The following is a 12,764-nucleotide window of genomic DNA, read 5'->3' as shown; positions in this document are numbered from 1 at the left end:
CCATCTCCTCAGTGGACGTCTCCACCTCCTCAGTGGACGTCTCCACCTCCTCAGTGGACGTCTCCACCTCCTCAGTGGACGTCTCCACCTCCTCAGTGGACTTCTCCACCTCCACCTCCTCAGTGGACGTCTCCACCTCCACCTCCTCAGTGGACGTCTCCACCTCCTCAGTGGACGTCTCCACCTCCTCAGTGGACGTCTCCACCTCCTCAGTGGACGTCTCCACCTCCTCAGTGGACGTCTCCACCTCCTCAGTGGACTTCTCCACCTCCACCTCCTCAGTGGACGTCTCCACCTCCACCTCCTCAGTGGACGTCTCCACCTCCACCTCCTCAGTGGACGTCTCCACCTCCTCAGTGGACTTCTCCACCTCCACCTCCTCAGTGGACGTCTCCACCTCCACCTCCTCAGTGGACGTCTCCACCTCCACCTCCTCAGTGGACGTCTCCACCTCCTCAGTGGACTTCTCCACCTCCACCTCCTCAGTGGACGTCTCCACCTCCACCTACTCAGTGGACTTCTCCACCTCCTCAGTGGACGTCTCCACCTCCACCTCCTCGGTGGACATCTCCACCTCCTCAGTGGACTTCTCCACCTCCTCAGTGGACGTCTCCACCTCCTCAGTGGACATCTCCACCTCCTCAGTGGACTTCTCCACCTCCACCTCCTCAGTGGACTTCTCCACCTCCTCAGTGGACGTCTCCACCTCCTCAGTGGACATCTCCACCTCCTCAGTGGACTTCTCCACCTCCACCTCCTCAGTGGACGTCTCCACCTCCACCTCCTCGGTGGACATCTCCACCTCCTCAGTGGACGTCTCCACCTCCTCAGTGGACATCTCCACCTCCTCAGTGGACATCTCCACCTCCTCAGTGGACTTCTCCACCTCCACCTCCTCAGTGGACTTCTCCACCTCCTCAGTGGACGTCTCCACCTCCTCAGTGGACATCTCCACCTCCTCAGTGGACTTCTCCACCTCCACCTCCTCAGTGGACGTCTCCACCTCCACCTCCTCGGTGGACATCTCCACCTCCTCAGTGGACGTCTCCACCTCCTCAGTGGACATCTCCACCTCCTCAGTGGACATCTCCACCTCCTCAGTGGACATCTCCACCTCCTCAGTGGACTTCTCCACCTCCACCTCCTCAGTGGACATCTCCACCTCCTCAGTGGACGTCTCTACCTCCACCTCCTCAGTGGACGTCTCCACCTCCTCAGTGGACGTCTCCACCTCCTCAGTGGACTTCTCCACCTCCACCTCCTCAGTGGACATCTCCACCTCCACCTCCTCAGTGGACTTCTCCACCTCCTCAGTGGACGTCTCCACCTCCACCTCCTCGGTGGACATCTCCACCTCCTCAGTGGACTTCTCCACCTCCTCAGTGGACGTCTCCACCTCCTCAGTGGACATCTCCACCTCCTCAGTGGACTTCTCCACCTCCACCTCCTCAGTGGACATCTCCACCTCCTCAGTGGACGTCTCTACCTCCACCTCCTCAGTGGACGTCTCCACCTCCTCAGTGGATGTCTCCACCTCCTCAGTGGACTTCTCCACCTCCTCAGTGGACGTCTCCACCTCCTCAGTGGACGTCTCCACCTCCTCAGTGGACATCTCCACCTCCTCAGTGGACTTCTCCACCTCCACCTCCTCAGTGGACATCTCCACCTCCTCAGTGGACGTCTCTACCTCCACCTCCTCAGTGGACGTCTCCACCTCCTCAGTGGACGTCTCCACCTCCTCAGTGGACTTCTCCACCTCCACCTCCTCAGTGGACATCTCCACCTCCTCAGTGGACTTCTCCACCTCCACCTCCTCAGTGGACGTCTCCACCTCCTCAGTGGACGTCTCCACCTCCTCAGTGGACGTCTCCACCTCCACCTCCTCAGTGGACGTCTCCACCTCCTCAGTGGACGTCTCCACCTCCTCAGTGGACGTCTCCACCTCCACCTCCTCAGTGGACGTCTCCACCTCCTCAGTGGACGTCTCCACCTCCACCTCCTCAGTGGACGTCTCCACCTCCTCAGTGGACTTCTCCACCTCCTCAGTGGACGTCTCCACCTCCACCTCCTCAGTGGACATCTCCACCTCCTCAGTGGACGTCTCCACCTCCTCAGTGGACGTCTCCACCTCCTCCGTGGACGTCTCCACCTCCACCTCCTCAGTGGATGTCTCCACCTCCTCAGTGGACATCTCCACCTCCTCAGTGGACGTCTCCACCTCCTCAGTGGACGTCTCCACCTCCTCAGTGGACTTCTCCACCTCCACCTCCTCAGTGGACGTCTCCACCTCCACCTCCTCAGTGGACGTCTCCACCTCCTCAGTGGACGTCTCCACCTCCTCAGTGGACATCTCCACCTCAGTGGACTTCTCCACCTCCTCAGTGGACGTCTCCACCTCCTCAGTGGACTTCTCCACCTCCTCAGTGGACGTCTCCACCTCCACCTCCTCAGTGGACGTCTCCACCTCCTCAGTGGACGTCTCCACCTCCACCTCCTCAGTGGACGTCTCCACCTCCTCAGTGGACTTCTCCACCTCCTCAGTGGACGTCTCCACCTCCACCTCCTCAGTGGACATCTCCACCTCCTCAGTGGACGTCTCCACCTCCACCTCCTCAGTGGACGTCTCCACCTCCACCTCCTCAGTGGACGTCTCCACCTCCTCAGTGGACGTCTCCACCTCCTCAGTGGACGTCTCCACCTCCACCTCCTCCGTGGACGTCTCCACCTCCACCTCCTCAGTGGACGTCTCCACCTCCTCAGTGGACATCTCCACCTCCTCAGTGGACGTCTCCACCTCCTCAGTGGACGTCTCCACCTCCTCAGTGGACGTCTCCACCTCCACCTCCTCAGTGGACGTCTCCACCTCCTCAGTGGACTTCTCCACCTCCTCAGTGGACTTCTCCACCTCCACCTCCTCAGTGGACGTCTCCACCTCCTCAGTGGACATCTCCACCTCAGTGGACTTCTCCACCTCCTCAGTGGACGTCTCCACCTCCTCAGTGGACTTCTCCACCTCCTCAGTGGACGTCTCCACCTCCACCTCCTCAGTGGACGTCTCCACCTCCTCAGTGGACGTCTCCACCTCCACCTCCTCAGTGGACGTCTCCACCTCCTCAGTGGACTTCTCCACCTCCTCAGTGGACGTCTCCACCTCCACCTCCTCAGTGGACATCTCCACCTCCTCAGTGGACGTCTCCACCTCCACCTCCTCAGTGGACGTCTCCACCTCCTCAGTGGACGTCTCCACCTCCTCAGTGGACTTCTCCACCTCCTCAGTGGACGTCTCCACCTCCACCTCCTCAGTGGACGTCTCCACCTCCTCAGTGGACGTCTCCACCTCCACCTCCTCAGTGGACGTCTCCACCTCCTCAGTGGACTTCTCCACCTCCTCAGTGGACGTCTCCACCTCCACCTCCTCAGTGGACATCTCCACCTCCTCAGTGGACGTCTCCACCTCCACCTCCTCAGTGGACGTCTCCACCTCCTCAGTGGACGTCTCCACCTCCTCAGTGGACATCTCCACCTCCTCAGTGGACGTCTCCACCTCCACCTCCTCAGTGGACGTCTCCACCTCCTCAGTGGACGTCTCCACCTCCTCAGTGGACGTCTCCACCTCCACCTCCTCAGTGGACGTCTCCACCTCCTCAGTGGACGTCTCCACCTCCTCAGTGGACGTCTCCACCTCCACCTCCTCCGTGGACGTCTCCACCTCCTCAGTGGACGTCTCCACCTCCTCAGTGGACGTCTCCACCTCCTCAGTGGACTTCTCCACCTCCACCTCCTCAGTGGACATCTCCACCTCCTCAGTGGACATCTCCACCTCAGTGGACTTCTCCACCTCCTCAGTGGACGTCTCTACCTCCACCTCCTCAGTGGACGTCTCCACCTCCTCAGTGGATGTCTCCACCTCCTCAGTGGACTTCTCCACCTCCTCAGTGGACGTCTCCACCTCCTCAGTGGACGTCTCCACCTCCTCAGTGGACATCTCCACCTCCTCAGTGGACTTCTCCACCTCCACCTCCTCAGTGGACATCTCCACCTCCTCAGTGGACGTCTCTACCTCCACCTCCTCAGTGGACGTCTCCACCTCCTCAGTGGACGTCTCCACCTCCTCAGTGGACTTCTCCACCTCCACCTCCTCAGTGGACATCTCCACCTCCTCAGTGGACTTCTCCACCTCCACCTCCTCAGTGGACGTCTCCACCTCCTCAGTGGACGTCTCCACCTCCTCAGTGGACGTCTCCACCTCCACCTCCTCAGTGGACGTCTCCACCTCCTCAGTGGACGTCTCCACCTCCTCAGTGGACGTCTCCACCTCCACCTCCTCAGTGGACGTCTCCACCTCCTCAGTGGACGTCTCCACCTCCACCTCCTCAGTGGACGTCTCCACCTCCTCAGTGGACTTCTCCACCTCCTCAGTGGACGTCTCCACCTCCACCTCCTCAGTGGACATCTCCACCTCCTCAGTGGACGTCTCCACCTCCTCAGTGGACGTCTCCACCTCCTCCGTGGACGTCTCCACCTCCACCTCCTCAGTGGATGTCTCCACCTCCTCAGTGGACATCTCCACCTCCTCAGTGGACGTCTCCACCTCCTCAGTGGACGTCTCCACCTCCTCAGTGGACTTCTCCACCTCCACCTCCTCAGTGGACGTCTCCACCTCCACCTCCTCAGTGGACGTCTCCACCTCCTCAGTGGACGTCTCCACCTCCTCAGTGGACATCTCCACCTCAGTGGACTTCTCCACCTCCTCAGTGGACGTCTCCACCTCCTCAGTGGACTTCTCCACCTCCTCAGTGGACGTCTCCACCTCCACCTCCTCAGTGGACGTCTCCACCTCCTCAGTGGACGTCTCCACCTCCACCTCCTCAGTGGACGTCTCCACCTCCTCAGTGGACTTCTCCACCTCCTCAGTGGACGTCTCCACCTCCACCTCCTCAGTGGACATCTCCACCTCCTCAGTGGACGTCTCCACCTCCACCTCCTCAGTGGACGTCTCCACCTCCACCTCCTCAGTGGACGTCTCCACCTCCTCAGTGGACGTCTCCACCTCCTCAGTGGACGTCTCCACCTCCACCTCCTCAGTGGACGTCTCCACCTCCTCAGTGGACGTCTCCACCTCCTCAGTGGACGTCTCCACCTCCACCTCCTCCGTGGACGTCTCCACCTCCTCAGTGGACGTCTCCACCTCCTCAGTGGACGTCTCCACCTCCTCAGTGGACTTCTCCACCTCCACCTCCTCAGTGGACATCTCCACCTCCTCAGTGGACATCTCCACCTCAGTGGACTTCTCCACCTCCTCAGTGGACGTCTCTACCTCCACCTCCTCAGTGGACGTCTCCACCTCCTCAGTGGATGTCTCCACCTCCTCAGTGGACTTCTCCACCTCCTCAGTGGACGTCTCCACCTCCTCAGTGGACGTCTCCACCTCCTCAGTGGACATCTCCACCTCCTCAGTGGACTTCTCCACCTCCACCTCCTCAGTGGACATCTCCACCTCCTCAGTGGACGTCTCTACCTCCACCTCCTCAGTGGACGTCTCCACCTCCTCAGTGGACGTCTCCACCTCCTCAGTGGACTTCTCCACCTCCACCTCCTCAGTGGACATCTCCACCTCCTCAGTGGACTTCTCCACCTCCACCTCCTCAGTGGACGTCTCCACCTCCTCAGTGGACGTCTCCACCTCCTCAGTGGACGTCTCCACCTCCACCTCCTCAGTGGACGTCTCCACCTCCTCAGTGGACGTCTCCACCTCCTCAGTGGACGTCTCCACCTCCACCTCCTCAGTGGACGTCTCCACCTCCTCAGTGGACGTCTCCACCTCCACCTCCTCAGTGGACGTCTCCACCTCCTCAGTGGACTTCTCCACCTCCTCAGTGGACGTCTCCACCTCCACCTCCTCAGTGGACATCTCCACCTCCTCAGTGGACGTCTCCACCTCCTCAGTGGACGTCTCCACCTCCTCCGTGGACGTCTCCACCTCCACCTCCTCAGTGGATGTCTCCACCTCCTCAGTGGACATCTCCACCTCCTCAGTGGACGTCTCCACCTCCTCAGTGGACGTCTCCACCTCCTCAGTGGACTTCTCCACCTCCACCTCCTCAGTGGACGTCTCCACCTCCACCTCCTCAGTGGACGTCTCCACCTCCTCAGTGGACGTCTCCACCTCCTCAGTGGACATCTCCACCTCAGTGGACTTCTCCACCTCCTCAGTGGACGTCTCCACCTCCTCAGTGGACTTCTCCACCTCCTCAGTGGACGTCTCCACCTCCACCTCCTCAGTGGACGTCTCCACCTCCTCAGTGGACGTCTCCACCTCCACCTCCTCAGTGGACGTCTCCACCTCCTCAGTGGACTTCTCCACCTCCTCAGTGGACGTCTCCACCTCCACCTCCTCAGTGGACATCTCCACCTCCTCAGTGGACGTCTCCACCTCCACCTCCTCAGTGGACGTCTCCACCTCCACCTCCTCAGTGGACGTCTCCACCTCCTCAGTGGACGTCTCCACCTCCTCAGTGGACGTCTCCACCTCCACCTCCTCCGTGGACGTCTCCACCTCCACCTCCTCAGTGGACGTCTCCACCTCCTCAGTGGACATCTCCACCTCCTCAGTGGACGTCTCCACCTCCTCAGTGGACGTCTCCACCTCCTCAGTGGACGTCTCCACCTCCACCTCCTCAGTGGACGTCTCCACCTCCTCAGTGGACTTCTCCACCTCCTCAGTGGACTTCTCCACCTCCACCTCCTCAGTGGACGTCTCCACCTCCTCAGTGGACATCTCCACCTCAGTGGACTTCTCCACCTCCTCAGTGGACGTCTCCACCTCCTCAGTGGACTTCTCCACCTCCTCAGTGGACGTCTCCACCTCCACCTCCTCAGTGGACGTCTCCACCTCCTCAGTGGACGTCTCCACCTCCACCTCCTCAGTGGACGTCTCCACCTCCTCAGTGGACTTCTCCACCTCCTCAGTGGACGTCTCCACCTCCACCTCCTCAGTGGACATCTCCACCTCCTCAGTGGACGTCTCCACCTCCACCTCCTCAGTGGACGTCTCCACCTCCTCAGTGGACGTCTCCACCTCCTCAGTGGACTTCTCCACCTCCTCAGTGGACGTCTCCACCTCCACCTCCTCAGTGGACGTCTCCACCTCCTCAGTGGACGTCTCCACCTCCACCTCCTCAGTGGACGTCTCCACCTCCTCAGTGGACTTCTCCACCTCCTCAGTGGACGTCTCCACCTCCACCTCCTCAGTGGACATCTCCACCTCCTCAGTGGACGTCTCCACCTCCACCTCCTCAGTGGACGTCTCCACCTCCTCAGTGGACGTCTCCACCTCCTCAGTGGACATCTCCACCTCCTCAGTGGACGTCTCCACCTCCACCTCCTCAGTGGACGTCTCCACCTCCTCAGTGGACGTCTCCACCTCCTCAGTGGACGTCTCCACCTCCACCTCCTCAGTGGACGTCTCCACCTCCTCAGTGGACGTCTCCACCTCCTCAGTGGACGTCTCCACCTCCACCTCCTCCGTGGACGTCTCCACCTCCTCAGTGGACGTCTCCACCTCCTCAGTGGACGTCTCCACCTCCTCAGTGGACTTCTCCACCTCCACCTCCTCAGTGGACATCTCCACCTCCTCAGTGGACATCTCCACCTCAGTGGACTTCTCCACCTCCTCAGTGGACTTCTCCACCTCCACCTCCTCAGTGGACATCTCCATCTCCACCTCCATCACCCGACAGCAACAGTTGCTAACCAGCTGCTTTGCGTGTACATTCTAGAACGTTAGTTTCAACAGGAGCTCAAAGACAACAACCAAACACACGTTGACAGAACTGCGTGATGACAGAGACACAAAGCTCGTCTATGAAGCATCTTTTGTGCAAAAAAACAATCAGCAGGATCAGAAAAAGGATTTCTCACCTTTTTGGTCGGTGGAGGAAGCAGAAGGTTGAAGAAGCAGCTCGTGTCGGCCACTAGGAGTTGGTATATATTGCATTCCCCGAAGGAAAAGGAAACCCCATCTTTCTCTTTATGGAAGTGGATTTCCTCTCAGACCAATGGGCTCACCACAGCCTGACATCTTATACCCCCCCACATCTCCTCCATATCTCACCATTATAAATAACCCTTTCTTAGATTGTTCCACTGATTGCATTATTCCTCCCGACCCCCCAAAAGGAAGCTGCTCATGAGCCAAAGGAAACAAAGAGAAGTGGGAGGAGGAGATCAACACGATACGACTAGATGAAGAGATTATGATGATCATATCAGGGGGCGACCGTGGCTGGGCTGAGAGGGTTGTCTGGTAACCGCAGGGTCAACGGTTCGATCCTTGACCGGGACGTGTCCCTGAGCACTGAACCCGTCATGGCAGCCCTGCTCCCTGGATACAGGGACGGGGCAAATGCAGAGACACATTTCTCCTTCCGGGATCAATATAGGATCATAAATGAAATCATCACTTAATAGAAAGAAGGCTGTGGAAGTTGAGGGGACGCAGGTGGAAGTCGTTATGAACATTATCATAATGTTGTCCTGACAGACAGCATCTGCTCTGGTGCTTCTCTGTGAGAGGGCGAGTCGAACAGATGGAGGGTTCAGTCGCGGCGGCTGGTGACAGACAAACTGCAGCATGTGAAGCCACCAATGAGACCCTGAGACCACGACTGTTACGGTTCACCGTGAAGTCAAAGTACTTTCATTAAAGTGGATCATCTGATGTTGGCTCTGTGCTTTTACCAGAAGTCTGATGTTGTTGCACTTTTAAAGTGGTAGCTAACATCTCAAGCTAATTTGTTGAGGTCTAGAAGATGAATGAGCGTCTCTCCAATGCAGAGGCTGTGAGTTGTTGCTCATTAGGTGTTTGCAATGCGTTTCTTTATGGCTTTGGGGTAAATTGCTGCGGGGTTTTGGGAGACAGGACTAGATCCTCATGTCCTGTCTCAGAGACGTGGTGAGAGGACGCAGCCGAAATAGAAAGAATTGACGTCACCTAACGAAGGGGACGGCGAATTATAGTGATGACGGACTCAAAGCAGAACTCTGTACGGCACTCGACCGAGTTCTTCTCAAAAACATCTCGACTTGATGGCCATGAATTAAAACACAGTAACTGGTGAGTTTAACGTTGAGTTCTTTAAGCTTTTAGTTAATTACCAAAGAAGCAGCTCGTCAGAGAAAACACCTTCACCGACAACCTGTAAACAAACTCATTTCACTCGTTGTTGTTAAAGTCATCTGAACCAGTTTACTTTGATTTATCTTCGGTCTGTTCCACGTACTATAATCAACCATAGACAGGTGTGCATCGGGCAAATTAGTTTTATGATGTCGTCTAAACACGTCTTAAGAAACAGTTTCTAAACATGGTGCTGTGCACAAATCTTCACACAAGTAGTGTGAAGATTTTAAAAAAGAGAGCTTGAGAGAGAAGTTCAGAACCAACGTGATCTCACAGAAATACATGAAAGAACCATAATCTCGTAACAGAGCATTGCGGGCCGCCACCGCAGAGACAATGTTCAGACAAAACGTTTCGGTTTCGGAATGCAAGTTAAATATCATAAAAGTAACTTCACCATAAGTCAACAATACTTTGGGATACGAACACGTGTCTCCTGATTGACAGTCCTGCTTCTAACCCGCCCACCATGAGTCGTCCTCCTCAGTGTTTATCCGACATCACAAGCCCCGAGCATTGCATATCCACGTGGACGATATACTGAGTGTGTCCGCCACGACAAAGGATCCTGATAGACTTTCCATTGACCTTGTTTACTGAGGTAATAAATCAAGAGAGAAGTAGAGTCATGTTCTCATAGACTTCTATACAACCAGAGGAGTCGCCCCCTGGTGGACACTAGAGAGAATGCAGCTTTAACACATAAAGCATCGGCTTCACTCGGCAGAACCCAAGGATGCGCTGTTGAGTTGCCAATCAGCTTGATGCTTTTCACTAGACTTGTTAACCAAGGCAGCAACACGACAGCATAGCGTACGGTGGTGAGTTCAGGCCCATTTGGAGGCTCTGGCGCGGGCCAGAGAGGGTGCCTGGCTCCCTCCATCCTCCTGGTAGTTATTATGAATACCAGGGGCACGAGAAAACACTTCTCCGTTTGTGGTGATGTAGGCCGCTTAGGAGGCTCTATTTCGGGCCAGGCACGTAGCCTGACTCCCTCTACATCTCTGGTACTCAGGAACACCAGAGGCACGAGAAAACACTTCGAAAAAATAAAAAATATAAATTCCTCCAGGGCCAGTGTGCTGTGAATTCAGTCCGCTTTTGAGGCTCTTACACGCGGACAGGTTTGCAGCAAGGACCCGCTGTCTCCCCTCTGGAGCTCGGTAGTGGTCCCCTGGCGCCCTCCTGTGGAGAAAGTTAGGTCTGCAGGTTCAAGAGACACTTAGGAAAAAATAAGAAAGTCATTGCTGGGGAAGTGGGGTTAAGAGGGAATAAAGGAGGGACAGTACTAAAATAAAAATAACTAGAAAAAGCATTTCCTGCTGAAAATGCGTTGGAATGCTGAAAACTGAAATTAATCGCAAAAGCATTGCTGAAAATAGATATCCAATTCAAAAACAAATTGCAAAAAGCTTAATAATTCAAAGAGTTTAAAGATTACAAATATGAAAAGTCATATCACACCTCTCCTGAAAGAGCTGAACATTTTGATATTTGAACAGTTTCTGTGGCTTAAAAAAATTCATCAGTGGTGATATTTGTAGTAGTATAAGTTTTAGTCTAAGTATTATTCGTAGAAGTATTAGTAGCATTAGAATAAGTACTAGTAGTCGTGATATTTGTAGTGGTAGTAGAAGTTGTAGTTGTAGTAGAAGTATTATTAGAAGTAGAAGTATTAGTAATTAGAAGAAGTAGTAGAAGATGTAGTATCAGTAGTCATAGTAACAGCTGTAGTATTGGTCGTAGTATTTAATATCACAGTAGTAGTAGTAGTAGTAATAGTAATGGCAGTAGAAGATGTAGCAGTAGTAGTAGTACTAGTAGCAGTCGTACTAATAGCTGTAGTAGTATTACTACTTTTAGTAGCATGAATAGCAGTAGTAGTAGTAGCAGTTGTCGTATAAGTAATAGTAGTAGTGGTAGTAATAGCAGTAGTGGTAGTAATAATGTTGATGGTAGCAGTAGTAGCAGTAATAGTAGCAACAGCAAAAGTTATAGTCGAAGTAGTAATACTATATTAGCAGCAGCAGTAGTAGTTGTCGCAGTATTAGTAAGAGCATTCATTTTTTTAACAAAAAAGCCTAATTTTGAGCTTGTTTAAATACAGTTAATCCATGGTGCTTTTATTTTGAAAGGGTGGTGCTGGGTGGGGGAGAGGAGACATAATCATAATGTCTGACACACATAAACAGAGGTTATTAAATGCCTGGATTCATCACAAGCATTTCAATTAGAATTCACTCTTTGGGGCTTTTATTTTGAAATGGGGTGTGTGTGTGGGGGGGGGGGGTCCTCTAAAAGTCTCTAAGACCTGAATGACTGTATGAGAGAGAGACACAGACAGAGAAGAAAGAATTAGTGAGAGAGAGAGAGAGAGAAGAAAGAATTAGTGACAGAGAGAGAGAGAGAGAGCGAGAGAGAGAGAGAGAGAGGTAGAGAGAGAGAGAGAGAGAGAGAGAGAGAGAGAGGTAGAGAGAGAGAGAGAGAGAGCGAGAGAGAGAGAGCGAGAGAGAGAGAGAGGCTCTGATATCTCTGGCAAACTTTCTCATTTGGAGATTGTCCGATGTTTTATCTTTTACAGCTTACATGACTGTTGTCCTGCTCTGACATGTCTTTCCTCGTCTCTCCCTCTTGTGTCGCGGTGTGTGTAAATGTCACTCGAATCAGGAAACTTATCACAATACTCATGTCTGATTGGCTGAGATGCAACACGTAACAGCTGCAACAAATCATGTGTGTGCTTTTATTTTAAAATGGGGTGTGTGTGTGGGGGGGGGGGGGAGGGGGGAAAGACCTCTAAAGATCCCTAAGACCTGAATGAGTGTATGAGAGACACACAGAGAGAGAGAGGGAGAGAGAGAGAGAGAGAGAGACACAGAGAGAGAGAGCGGGAGAGAGAGAGAGAGAGGGAGAGGAGTGTATGTGCGCGTGTGTCTGTGAGTCTGTGTGTTTATCAACATCACTAATTGGCTCAATCGCAAACACCTGTGTGCCTGAAGCCATTTGAAAATATTCTCCATAGAGATCCCATTGAAAATAAAAAGCTTCATAATTCAAAAAGTTTAAAGGTTAGAAATATGAAAAGTCATAGCAGACCTCTGGTGAAAGAGCTGAACATTTTAATAGTTGAACGGTTTCTGTAGCTTAAAATATGAAGGAGAAGAAGAGGTGCGACGGAAGAAATAGAAGTTGAATAAAGAAACAGGATAACAATAGTTTACAATCGATACAAAACTGTATCTGAGCAAAAAAAATATAAAAAAATAAATAAAATATAGAAATAATAGCAAAGTACTTCAAAGGTCATGTACTGCAAAATGTACAAACAAAATACTATAAAATATAATTATGTAGTCCTGAAATAAATCCTTCCTTCATGTTGATTCAACGTTATCCTCATTTCTATTGACAGGTGTTTCTATTATTTTGTCCACCACATTTATATCAATCAGGGTATCCAAAATAACAGAAACGCCTCTCGCCATCATGCAAAGCAGCTACACAGCACCTCACATTACATTCTCCAAAGATGATCATGAAGTTGAATCACATGTAGGTATTTAATGTTTCTTATTTTACAGTT

The sequence above is a fragment of the Melanostigma gelatinosum genome (genome assembly GCF_949748355.1).
Source record: "Melanostigma gelatinosum genome assembly, chromosome: 1".
NCBI classification, from domain to species: Eukaryota; Metazoa; Chordata; class Actinopteri; order Perciformes; family Zoarcidae; genus Melanostigma; species Melanostigma gelatinosum.
This window is presented reverse-complemented; position numbering follows the sequence as displayed.